Source organism: Leucoraja erinacea, chromosome 19, assembly GCF_028641065.1.
Source record: "Leucoraja erinacea ecotype New England chromosome 19, Leri_hhj_1, whole genome shotgun sequence".
In the NCBI taxonomy this organism is placed as follows: Eukaryota; Metazoa; Chordata; class Chondrichthyes; order Rajiformes; family Rajidae; genus Leucoraja; species Leucoraja erinaceus.
In genome coordinates, this window is record NC_073395.1 from 38872625 (window position 1) to 38885014 (window position 12390).

At 44.9% G+C, this 12390-nt stretch overlaps 1 protein-coding gene across 1 annotated transcript in view; it reads right to left on the reverse strand.

The window, feature by feature from the left end:
* Window positions 1-10952, reverse strand: part of met (MET proto-oncogene, receptor tyrosine kinase) — a 236937-nt gene extending 225985 nt beyond the window's left edge. The window contains 1 exon segment of the mRNA XM_055649985.1: window positions 6461-10952. The gene's annotated coding sequence lies outside the window, so the exon portion shown is untranslated.
* Window positions 10953-12390: the final 1438 nt, after the last annotated feature.

Below are 12390 nucleotides of genomic sequence, written 5' to 3' on the forward strand. Positions count from 1 at the left end.
AAAAAGGAGATGACCAGAAGTCTACTGGAAGGGGGGATGGAGCTAAGAGCCATCTGTAATTGGAGAATTCAATGTTGCTCTCACTGCACATGGATAGGAAAGTTTCAGAGGAATAAAGGCTAAACGCAGGCAAATGGGATCGGCTTACATAGAGTATCTGTGTTGGCATGGGTGAGTATCTGGGTTGGCATGGGTGAGTATCTGGGTTGGCATGGGTGAGTATCTGGGTTGGCATGGGTGAGTATGTGGGTTGGCATGGGTGAGTATCTGGGTTGGCATGGGTGAGTATCTGGGTTGGCATGGGTGAGTATCTGGGTTGGCATGGGTGAGTATCTGGGTTGGCATGGGTGAGTATCTGGGTTGGCATGGGTGAGTATCTGGGTTGGCATGGGTGAGTATCTAGGTTGGCATGGGTGAGTATTTAGGTTGGCATGGGTTAGTTGAGCCAAAGGTCCAGCATCTGTTGTGTATGACACTATCAACACTGCAGGATGTGAGGAATTGTTCCTCTATAGGTTTTGTTTGCTCTGTGGTTCTCAAAAAAGTTAGGATAATAGAGGCCATTTATTTTTTGATAATTCCATTTACACTTAGAGAACCATGGCATCTATCAGGTTCTTGAACCAACCCTAATCCTACCTCAACAATGGAACACAGTGCACCACTCTCTGCATTATCATGGACTAATAATATCTAAGCATGCATTTTTGTCTGCACCGACTTCTTTCTTTTAGTTATGTTATTTTTAATTTATGTTTTTGTGTTTTTGTCTGAGTCTGTATGCATGTAATGCTGAAATAAGCATGCTTTTCACTGCAGCTGTACCTCACAGTATGTGGATATGACAATAAACATAACTGATACGACTTGGCAACAAGGTAGTCGCATGAACTGCGGATGCCACGACCTTGCATAGAACAAACGTTGCTGGAGTAACTCAACGGGTCAGGCACCCCCGCTGGTGGACATGGACGGGAGATGTTTCGGGTCAGGACCCTTTCTCAGGTCGATTGTAGTGGAGGAGACAAAACCGGAAAAGAGTTGGGGGTTTGTACAGCAGAGGGAGGTTTGTTGATTGGCAGATAGGTATAAAAGACTGGAGATAAAAAGGATAGAATAGGGTGACAAATGGGGAATAAAGGAGACAAAGGGGTTTCAAAGAGAGGAGGACTGAGGAGGGGGAGGGTTTGGAAGGAGGAGAATGCTATGTCAGTGCCTAAAAGGTGTGCAGACTGATTATTGGACTGAGGGCCCACATTCTTTCAAGAAGATGTATGTATTTTAAACAAGCTGATAACATGATTTATACAGCAAACTGGGAGCTGGAGTGTAAGGGGGTTAGGGGTGGTTCAGGACTCCCACAACCTACATCTGCTCAGGCACAAATATTCCATCGGATGCCATCATTCTGCACTGCCAGAAATGTGGGTTCCACTCACGGGAACAGTATGGGGCAGAGAATGAGCCCTGCAACGTCTAACCGAGGCAGCCATGCCATAGCCAAGCTAACTTGCCAGCTGCAATTCCCTGCCCGCAACCAAGAATCAAATAAACTCCTTCCTAGTCCGAAAATGAAATAAAAGCAGAATATCTTCTGAGAGTATTGTTCTGGTGAGGCGGTGTGATCTAGAGAGGGAAGGAGAGAGTAGAGAGGGAGGGTGGGAGGAGGGAGGGAAAGTAACCTTAAGTTGATAGCATTTCATCAGAACTGCAATCCTAACATTTCTTTTTGGTTTTGGACTGGTTAAACTTTAAAGCATGCCATGCAAGCAGAAATGGTGGCTGAGGCTATCATTACCAATCTGTCTGGTTGGTAGCCAATGGCTGAGACCTAGACCACTGATTTGGTGCAGCATCTGTGCTTTGGGCCATTCAATCCCTTGCGCCCTTCACTGAGTAAATTAATTCATCTCATGTTCTCACTCAGTCTGATGTACAGAAATGCATTAGTGTGCTCACAAGTATCCATATCAGATCTCTTTAAGTAGTTGTTTCCTTTGCTTGTACGGTGTTGATATTTCCCTCCTGTTGTGAAAGATTTCACTTACTCCAAGATTGAAATGAAAAGCAAGTGCACATTGGCAGGAGCCATGGTTGCTGGAACATGATCTGATGATTAGCATAGGTTTATCATCTGAATGCAAGGGATTGAGATTTAAACCTTCAACATTGTGCATAACTGTGCTAATGATAATTGTTTCCTTCCTCAGTTAGTGTGTAAGATATCATGGAGTCAGACAGTACAGAGATCAAGATTCAAGATTCAAGATTCAATTTAATTGTCATTTGGACCCCTTGAGGTCCAAACGAAATGACGTTTCTGCAGCCATACATTACAAACAAATAGACCCAAGACACAACATAATTTACATAAACATCCATCACATTGCTGTGATGGAAGGCCAAAACAACTTACAGAAACAGCCCCTCCCGCTAACTATGTCCATAGCAACATTTACGGTCTTCTAGACAGAGTCATAGTGATACAGCACGGAAACAGGACCTTCGACCCAACTTGCACACATCGGCCAACATATCCCAGCTACACTAGTCCCACCTGCCCGCGTTTGGTCCATATCCCTCCAAACCTGTCCTATCCATGTACCTGTCTAACTGTCTCTTAAATATTGTGACTGTACCTGCCTCAACTACCCCCTCTGGCAGCTTGTGCCATACACCCACTACACTTTGTGTGAAAAAGATGCCCCTTAGATACCTATTAAATCTATTCTCCTTCACTTTAAACGAATGTCCTCTGGTCCTCGATTCACCTACTCTGGGCAAGAGACTCTGTGCATCGCTCCGATCTATTGCTCTCGTGATTTTATACACGATTTATACATGATTTTATGGATCATTCCTATTTGCCTGCATTAGGTCTATATTCTTCAGTCCACAGGAAGGGTCACAACTGTATGTGTTAAAAAAACTTTATCCTAAAATCCTCTTTACAACTCCATCATTTCACTTTAAATGCTATGCCTTCTTTCTGTACCTAATCCAGAGCTATTTTGGGGGGCAGAAATGTGCCAGTATGCATATATAGATCATCTATATTTATCTGTTTTTCCCCCATGAATATACCCCTTATTATGTTTTGATTTTGTGACCAATCAACTTCCAATAACATTTAAAATGGATTAAATCAACATGTTAAAATGTTATTAAAATATTAAAATAATGGACTCGAACTTCTACAGGTGTACAGTAGAGAGTATAGTGACTGGTTGCATCGTGGCCTGGTTCGGCAACTTGAAAATGCCCAGGAGCGAAGAAGGCTGCAAAAAGTTGTGAACGCCGCCCAGCCCAGTCCATCACAGGTTCTCACCTCCACACCATCGAAGGGATTTACCATAGTCACTGCCTCAAAAAGGCAGCCAGCATCACCAGAGACCCACACTTATTCACCCCTGCCATCGGGAAGAAGGTACATGGGCCTGAAAACTGCAATGTCCAGGTTCAGGAACAGCTTCTTCCCTACAGCTATTAGGCTATTAAACACTACAACCTCCAAATAAGCTCTGAACTACAGAGACTATTATTGTTATTATTGTACTTTTATCGTTTGTTTTTTGTGTGTACGTATGTGTGCACGCGGGTGTGTATACATGATCTGTGTACAGTATATGTATATTTGTTAGTATGTGTATGTATACACACACTGAACTTTTTTCTCTCTCTCGTTTATTAGATTGTTTACAATGTACTATGTTTACATATTCTGTTGTGCTGCTGCAAGTAAGAATTTCATTGTCCTATCTGTGACATACGACAATAAAATACTCTTGACTTGACTCATGACACTAAAGAAAATCACTAAATCGAGTTTCTATGAAACAACATTCCAAATTTCGATGACAGGAAATTCTAAAGTTGGAACTGTGTCTGACTGCACAGTTGTGAGCATAGAGTAGAGAAGGGGACTGAACACACAGCCTTGAGATACCCCCATGCTGCTGGTTATCGAGGAGGCATTGTTGTTGCCAGTTCATGTTGTTGTTGCAAGTGGCAACCAGAACTACACACAAGAGTGGTCTAACAAATGTTGTGTGAATTTGCAACATAATGTCCCATCGTCTTGCTGGACCAACTGCTCCCACAACGCAATATTCCAACACTCACCCATTTCCCCGTTGGGTCCCTGTCACACGGGAGGCCTGGTCCCCCAACTCAACTCGTTGCCCAACAAAATATTGCACCACTAACCCATAGCCCCCAGGGGAGGCGAGCTCCCCCAACTCAACCCATTGCCAAACGTAAGTTTCCAGCACTCTTCTGCCTCCCACAGCAGTGGATGAAAAAAAAATCCCAATTGCACTTCCCCAATTGCAATACTAATTGACCATCCCCCTCCTGTCCTGCCAGGAGCTATGATGGCCACATTGTTGCAAATGTCAGGTGCACTTGCTGTGATATCCCTTTGAGGTGAAAAGTTCAGTGTTCCTGTCTTGCAATTTTGTATCGAAGTGTGTTGGAAGCTGTAAGGAATGATTTTAACAGTATAAATCTTGCGTAAGTTGACATTTTTAAAGCTTTAATCGCAAGTAACGTGAAATTTAGGATCAAATCTTAATTGAACCTGATCCCTGCCTGGAGGGGAAAAATATGAATCAGAATATGTAAAAATCTTATTGTTACCGGGTAGTGTTTTTGCGGAAATATAAAGACACACACATAAACACACGTACAAGATGAGAGTTTTCGAGTTATATAGATATGATATGAAATGATGAAGTCATGCATGCCATATGTCTTCTTCACCATGCAATTTTCCTTTCTTTCCACTGTCAGGGAAATATGAGCTTCAATCCGTAGGTTCCACCGTTCAACATTTCTTAGTAACCTACTTTTATTATAAATGTCCTTCCTACCCCTATTTGACTTCCCAAAATGCATGGTTGTGCATCTGTTACAATTATATTCCGTCTGCCATTATTCTACCTGATTTCCCACTGACCTGTACCTTGATGTTGCCTATATCCTGACTTACATCATAACCTGCTGTGCAAGCTTCCTTGCTATCCACAAACCATTATCCTTCGTGTCATCTGCTAATGTATTCATCATGCCTTTGGGCTGTTAATATATTATCACAAACAACAATGCTCCCAGCAGCAAAATCCACAGTACGCCTTTCCTCAAAGACTGCATCAGAAAAGCATCCTTCCACCACTACTCTCTTCCTACTTTCATCAAGCCAATTTTGGACCCAAGTAGCCAAGTAGTCATGCAGGACCTTGTCAAATGCTTTACTGAAGTCCACATGGAGAACATCTGCTACCCCGCCTTCACCAATCTCTGGAGTTACCTCCTCAATAAACTCAATCCAATTAGTGGGACAGGATTTGTCCCACACAAAGCCTTTATTCAGAGAGCGGTGAATCTGTGGAATTCCTTCCAGCCAGCTCCGCCATTCAATGTGATCATGGCTGACCATCCACAATCTGTACCCTGTTCCTGTCTCCTCCCCATATCCCTGATTCCGCTAGCCCTAAGTGCTCTATCTAACTCTTTTGAATGCATCCAATGAATCGGCCTCCACTGCCCTTTGAGGCAGAGAATCCCACAGATTCACAACTCTCTGGGTGAAAAAGTTTGTCCTCATCTCAGTTCTAAATGGCCTACCCCTTATTCTTAAACTGTGGTCCCTGGTTCTGGACTCCCCCAACATAGGGAACATGTTTCCTGTATCTAGCCTGTCCAATCCCTTAATAATTTTATATTTCTATAAGATTCCCTCTCATCCTTCTAAATTCCAGTGTCTATGTGTTCTGGTTTCCAGTTCTGCTCACCCAAGGTCAATTATGCAACCCAGCTCTTCTTTAAAGATAGACACAAAATGCTGGAGTAACTCAGCGGAACAGGCATCATCTCCGGAGAGAAGGAATGGGTCGTCTGAGGAAGGGTCTCGATCATAGACGTCACCCATTCCTTCTCTCCAGAGATGCTGACTTTCCCGCTGAGTTACTGAAGCATTTTATGTCCATCTTAGGTATAAACCAACATGTGCACTTCCTTCCTACACATCTACTTTAACTTTGAAGGGTTAGGTAACACCATTAATCCCCAGGCACGCAGACTGCGACATCGGGGAAATACCTATATAACGTTCATGACACTCCTTGTAGAGCACCGACCTGCACAAAACCTCGCAAATCGTTAACACTTTCTCCCTTCCCCACTTAATGTTTACAGAGAGATGAATCATTGTGGATCACGCTGACCGCATGACCTAATCCCCACCGCAACTGACTGACTCCTCGCTCGTAACAGTTGGTGTAAAATAAGAAGACAGTTTGCAACGTGCTGGGTTTGGGGAGGAAATGCTAAAAGGTAAAACGTTCTGTCAAGTTATCGTGACACAAAGGCAAAGAAGGATTTCGATGTTCGTGTTTAAAACAAGACTAAAGCCTAAAGTTAACAGACAGAATGCCTGCCCATGAAGGCAGAGGGCACATACCTGGACGTCTCTTGAAGTTGGAGTCGGCACGATTTATAAATGCTGGTTACAAGTGGCGCAAAGCTTCACGAATCCCTTCCAATGCACACTCCGCATACCTTCTACGCCGCCGGGGTTTAATCAATGTTGCTCTATGACTGTTGTCTCTGCTGTCCGATGCTGTGATCCACTGTTCACGTTGCTGAATGTCAGTCCCAGCTGGAGAGCGGTCCCTGTGTGGGCGCCGCAGGTGATCTGCACACACACACACACGCAGTGACAGACACAAACACACACACACACCCACTCGGCGGCCCACACCAGCCCACTGGCAGCTCACACAGAGCAGATGTCCCGAGTGGCGGTGCCGCCAGTAGCAGGGTGAGTGGATGAGTGAGTAACCTGGTGCTCGCCGGCCGACTCAGTGTCTGATCACAATGTGGCCGCTCCACGCCCCGCCCCAAGGAGTGTCCTTGCAGGAAGGTGAGCGGATCCGCGGCTCAGTGCCCTGCGCTCGGCGGCGCATATCCGTGTTCCAGGCGAGGCTTTACAGGTCAACTGTGCGCTCAGTCCCGCTCCACCAGCGCCCAGGAGAACCAGGAGATACCCCCCTCCCTATCACACTCACCGGCTGCATGTTGCCGCTGCTAGGGGGGTTCCTCAATACACAGTGTGTACATAAAGGGCCATATCCTCAGGACACACTCTCCACAAAGGACATATCCTCAGTCGGCATGTTGTCCCTCCGTCTGTATACGTGTTGTCACCATAGGGTTGCCAACTGTCCCGTATTAGCCGCGACATCCCATATATATTGGGCTAAATTAGTTTGTCCCGTATGGGACTGCCCTTGTCCCGTATGGGACTGCTACCACTCGAGTCAAGGAGCGCAGCGACCGGCCCCGCGTCGCCCGTCCCGACATAGTGCAACCCATGGAGTGCAGCAGCAGCGCCTCGCCCGTGACCCCGTCGGTCAGCAACCCGGCCAGCTGTCCGACCTTCGGCCCTTCGCCGACACCACCACCCCTCTTTCTCATGGCCAATCAACGTTTCATGAGTTAGCATAGAAACAGGTTATTTGTCCACCCAAATCCTTGCAGCCCACCATGCCTGTCAATACTAAATCCACTTGCCTGCTTTACAAGTTATTAAGTTATAGGAGTAGAATTAGGTATTTTGGCCCATTGGGCTATATTTAAGAGGGAGTTAGATGTGGCCCTTGTGGCTAAGGGGATCAGGGGGTATGGAAAGAAGGCAGGTACGGGATACTGAGTTGGATGATCAGCCATGATCATATTGAATGGCGGTGCAGGCTCGAAGGGCCGAATGGCCTACTCCTGCACCTAATTTCTATGTTTCTATGTCCACTCTGTCATTCAATCATGGCTGATCTCTGCCTCCCAATCCCATTTTCCTGTCTTCTCCCCATAACCCTCAACACACGTTCTGAATCAAGAATTTTTCTATCTTGGCCTTATAAATATCCACTGACTTGGCCTCCACAGTCCTCCTCGGCAATGGGTTCCACAGATTAACTACCCTTTGACTAAAGACGTTTCTCCTCACCTCCTTTCTAAAACAGCAGCCTTTAATTCTGAGGCTATGACCTCTGGCCCTAGACTCTCCCACCAGTGGAAACATCCTTTCCACATCCACTCTATCTATGCCTTTCATTATTCTGTAAGTGTTTAATTTCAAATCCTTCCATTCCTGCTCATTTAAGTACTTGTCCAGATGCCTCTAAATGTTGTTCCTCTTCCTCCTTCCACTATCTTCTCAGCCGCTCATTCCAAATATCCTTTGTGAAATGTTTGTCTCTCAGATTGCCTTTAAAACTGGCAAAGCCTTACTCACCTTAAGCCCATTCTGGCATCATGGGAGTTGTGAATCTTGTCTGCACCCTCTCTGGCATCTTTCCTGCCATGGGGTGACCAGAACTGCACATAATACCCCATGTGCAGCCTAACCAATGTAGTCACTGCCTCATATTTTTGGTAAATATGCCATATTCCTACCTTACCATGTTGTGTATGTGTGTGGCCACTTATGAAGAAGTGTCTCGACCCAAAATGCTACCTATTCCTTTTCTCCAGAGATGCTGTCTGACCAGCTAGTCCAGCTTTTTGTGTCTATCTTCGCCACTTGCAGAGATGATGTACTTGTACCTTAAAGACTTCAAGAAAAAACTTCAACAAAAATGTCCACCGTCTCTGCAGCCACCTTTTTTAAAAGCCTTGAGTGCAGGTCATCAGATCGCATTGATTTGTGCGCCTTTAGTCTTGTGAGTTTTTCTAATTCATTATTCCATGTGATTAGATTTTTTCCTCCCATGTTATTTGAAATCAGCCTAAATAATCCTACAATCCCACACAAGCACTGATTTCATGCTATGCGTTTAAACGTTACGGTTACAGAAGACATGAATATGAAATTTAATTTAGACTCAAACGTTTTGTTGATGATGATATTTTTATTTTCGTATTTCAGGTAAAAATTATGTAAATGAAGAATCATCGAAGACAGAAATCTCTTGACAATGCTGCATTAGGAGTAAATGGAATTCCACTGCACAATCAGAACAGTAATATATTCTGATTAGTAACTCAGCTATCCCAAAGAAACGACACAATCACTCAGAGCACCAGTTGTATATGGTAATTACTTTCATTCCCCAAGCAAAATAATGGTTCAAGCAGAATTAGTTATAATTTAGTTTGCATTTATCAGCTAATAGCTATCCTGAGCATTTCCGTCTTCTATAATGTTTATGGTAATATGAAAGCTCCCATACTGATTAAAGTGCACTCATTTAGACCAGTCACAATCCTTTATTCGAGAATAAAATGTAGTGAAACTCCAGTGGTTATGGTAGTGATAATCCAAGATTGTAATCCGTCATTGAAAAGGGCCATTTAGTGTCTGTAAAACATTTACTATCATATATGCGATATTGTGATGGTCTTTGGGCCCATCTACTATTAAGAAATAACTCACTCACAAGAAGCACCAACTACCTTCACTTTGGTAAATACAAATTATACTGCACAATCAAAAATTGCAGCCACATAAAATATCCAAGACTCTCGTCAATGATAAAGCATTGGTTTAGTTAGTTAGTTTAATGTCATGTGTACCGAGGTACAGTGAAAAGCTTTTGTTGTGTGCTATCCAGTCAGCAGAAAGACAAAACATGATTACAATCAAACCATTTACTGTGTATAGATACGTGATAAGGGACCACCATTAGTGTGACCTATGATGATCTGAACTATTACTGTGATCAATTATTGTATTGGTTTCTACGTCACCATCATCAGGAAACTTGCAGGCACCAGCTGGGGATCCAATGCACACACCCTCCGTACCGTAAGCTTAGCCCGTAGTCTAGTCAACAGCCGCGTTTTGCTCAGCAGCTTGGGCTAATAGCTGCCACACCAAACGAGTTGACGCTGTCCTTAACTCTGCAATGCGGGTTATCACAGGGATGCTTAAGTCAACACTATTGTAGTGGCTCCCTGTATTCTCTCATATCACCGCTCCCAGCATATGCAGAAGGGAGAAGATGTTGAAAGATTGGTGCACCATCGAGGCTAACCCCGACCTTCCCATCCACGCTGACTTTAACAATCTGCCCAACATGCCTGAAGTCCCGCAAACCCTTCTGGTCTTCCGTTAAATCCCATGAAGACTTTGACTCCAAGACGGAGTGGTGTAGAGCCTGGAAAGATGCCAACACCAACAACGGAGATGTCATCACAGACCCCACAGTGAAACCACCGGGATTTGACCTCCATCACAAGCAATGGCTAATCCTGAACAGAATCTGCACCCTCCATGCAAGAACAGCCCATCACCTGCATCAGTGGGGGATGACAGACAGCCCTGCTTGTGACTGCGGACATCCAGACCAGACCATCCCACACATCGTGAATGATGCTCACTGAGGCTTTTCCCTGGTGGCATCAAAGCCATCCACCCAGTAACTGATGCTGTCCTGGCCTTGATCTACAACTTTAGGCTGTGCACAACATACGCAAGAAGATTGGTGTCTACACACATTCTGGCCACATAACCTGTGAGAGGTTTGGAGGGATATGGACTAAATGTGGGCAGGTGGGGCTAGTGTAGCTGGGACATGTTGGCCAGTGTGGGCAAGTTGGCCTGGAGGGCGTTTCCACGCTGTATCACTCTATGACTCTTTGATTCTGAAAGCTGCACATCACTTATTTTCCCATTCTTCTCTTTCCATTTTCCATTGCAGATAAATATTGAGGATTTTCGGTCTTTCTGAAACATCCAGCCATTGCCTTTTGGTAAATTTGCAAGAGATAATCTGCAAACAGATCCGGAGATAGAAGTATCATCTGCAAGATGCTCCTCATCAGTGCCAGTCCTTCAGATGTGTGTCAGGAATCATTCTGTCAGCATCCTGGTTTTCCTTACTGCTTGAATAGTAATAATAATAATGGATGGGATTTATATAGCGCCTTTCTAGATACTCAAGGAGCTTTACATCGCATTATTCATTCACTCCTCAGTCACACTCGGTGGTGGTGAGCTACTTCTGTAGCCACAGCTGCCCTGGGGCAGACTGACGGAAGCGTGGCTGCTAATCTGCGCCTACGGCCCCTCCGACCACCACCAATCACGCACACACATTCACACACATTCACACGCAGGCAAAGGTGGGTGAAGTGTCTTGCCCAAGGACACAGCGACAGTATGCACTCCAAGCGGGATTCGAACCGGCTACCTTCCGGTCGCCAGCCGAACACATAGCCCATTGTGCCATCTGTCGCCCCTGAATGACCTTGGTAGAATAACGGTGAGCATATTCGAGGAGCAAATGAGTGGTGGCTGATGTAGCCTGGTGTATTAACAGTCAGCTCCACAGGCTGCATATTGCTCAGCATGGATGGCATGACATGGGCGGCACGGTGGCGCAGCGGTAGAGTTGTTGCCTTCGGTGTCCTTGAGACCCTTGAAAGGCGCCCATAAATAAAATTTATATTATTATTATTATTATTATTACAGCACTTACACTGCCAGAGATCCGGGTTTGATCCCAACTATGGGTGCTGTCTGTACAGAGTTTGTACGTTCTCCCCGTGACCTGTGTGGGTTTTCGCCGAGATCCTCCGGTTTTCTCCCACACACCAAAGACGTTCAGGTTTGGAAGTTAATTGGCTTGGCATAATTGTAAATTGTCCCTAGTGTGTGTAGGAAGGTGTTAATGTGCGGGGATCGCTGGTTGGCGCGGACTCCGTGGGCCGAAGGGCCTGTTTAAGTTCAAGTTCAAGTGAGTTTATTGTCATGTGACCCTGATAGGACAGTGAAATTCTTGCTTTGCTTCAGCATAACAGAACATAGTAGGCATTTACTACAAAACAGATCAGTGTGTCCATATACCGTAATATAAATATATACACACATGAATAAATAAACTGATAAAGTGCAAATAACAGATAATGGGTAATTAATAATCAGAGTTTTGTCCGAGCCAGGTTTAATAGCCTGATGGCTGTGGGGAAGTAGGTATTCCCGGACCTGGTTGTTGCAGTCTTCAGGCTCCTGTACCTTCTACCTGAAATTAACAGGGAGATGAGTGTGTGGCCAGGATGGTGTGGGTCTTTGATGATACTGCCAGCCTTTTTGAGGCAGCGACTGCGATAAATCCCCTTGATGGAAGGAAGTTCAGAGCCGATTGTGGACTGGGCAGTGTTTACTACTTTTAGTAGTCTTTTCCTCTCCAGGGTGCTCAAGTTGCCGAACCAAGCCACGATGCAACCGGTCAGCATGCTCTCTACAGTGCACCTGTAGAAGTTAGAGAGAGTCCTCCTTGACAAACCGAATCTCCGCGCTATACAGTATCTCTAAACTAAACTAAATGAACCTGTATGACTCCATGCCTCCAACTTTGATACTCAACGGTGCTGTAACCCTGTAAGTGC